Genomic DNA, 1,373 nt, shown 5'->3' with positions numbered 1-1,373 from the left:
AGAGAGACACAGACAGACAGTAAGTGGGAAAGTGAGAAATCACTTGGGGGGGGTTAGAAGCCATACTACAATCCTTTCTCCTCCTGGGATTTTGGACACATATGCACACATTCCCGGTATGATTTTCAAGCTGCCAGGTCTGGAACTCCAACAGCAGTTGGCCATGTGGAAGTTCAGCCAGCCCCTAAATCACTACATCACCTGCTGGCCACTACAAAGTTGTTTTTTGTAAACATCTAGTTGTTAGGATTGTTGTGTATGCTTTTGTAGATAGTTGAAGACAGAGACTATGCTCCACTGATCTTTGAATTTCCTTTTTTTTTTTTTAAGAAAGATTTTTGCTATAAGGTGCGTTTGCCCACCCAAGAGACAGAAAGCGAGAAATCACTCCCAGGAAGGATGGCCACACTGCAATCCCTTCTCCTCCATTCTCCTCTTGGGAATTTGGGCAGACAGGCACATGCACCCCACCTGAGTTTTAAGTCGCCAGGTCTGGGACTCAAACTGGGTCCACTAGTCCACTATGTGGGAGTCCCTTGATGTAACCATTACCCATCTTCCTGTCCTAATTTTTTGTATTTCTATTGCTAATGCCTACTACTGTCATTATAAACAGCAAATAAAAAGCCAAAGAAATAATAAGTCACTGAGCCATCTCAAAGATGGTAATTCTCTCCAAAGCAATTTATGGATCATAGATTACTGTTTCTTTAATTTTTGCCAGGGGGCACATGCCTAGTGGGTTGAATGAGAAAGCACTCCCCATGGGGACTGGCCATGCTGCAATTCTTTTTCCATCGTCCTTCACTTTGAGCTTTTGGGAACCACCCACATGTGCTGTTTCTGAGCGACCAGGTCCAGAACTCTGCGTGGCTGGCTTTGTGGAATCCAGCCTCCTTAACCACCATGCCAGAGGCTGGCTCTATAGATGACACTTTAGTTACACTTCAGGAACATGCCAATGAGTCCCAAGTTGTAAAGTAAGACTACCATTCATGAAACATAAAAACAAAAAGGCTTACCACCGTAAAGACTTAAGCTGCTTTTTTGAAATTCAAAGTGAGAAATATTTTTATCCTTTGGTAGATCTTCTTAGCAGTATTTTGCTATCTTTGTCAATTTTTCATAACCTGGACCAAACAAACGTTTTGTCACATCCTTCTCCGATATTTTCAATAAAAAAAAGCGCTAGGACTTGGGAAACAAATGCTTTTTATCCCGATTAATTTCCTTATCTGTAAACAAAAATGTAACAGTACTACGAGTTTTATCTGACTGGTTCATTCACACGCGTTAAGACAATCAGAATTAGAAAAATATGCCTTCTTGGGCTTCCGTTCCGGTTGGCCGTGGTCTGGGAAGCAGCCCCCAGT

This window comes from Tupaia chinensis, unplaced genomic scaffold (assembly GCF_000334495.1).
Source record: "Tupaia chinensis unplaced genomic scaffold, TupChi_1.0 Scaffold000186_1, whole genome shotgun sequence".
In the NCBI taxonomy this organism is placed as follows: Eukaryota; Metazoa; Chordata; class Mammalia; order Scandentia; family Tupaiidae; genus Tupaia; species Tupaia belangeri.
This window is presented reverse-complemented; position numbering follows the sequence as displayed.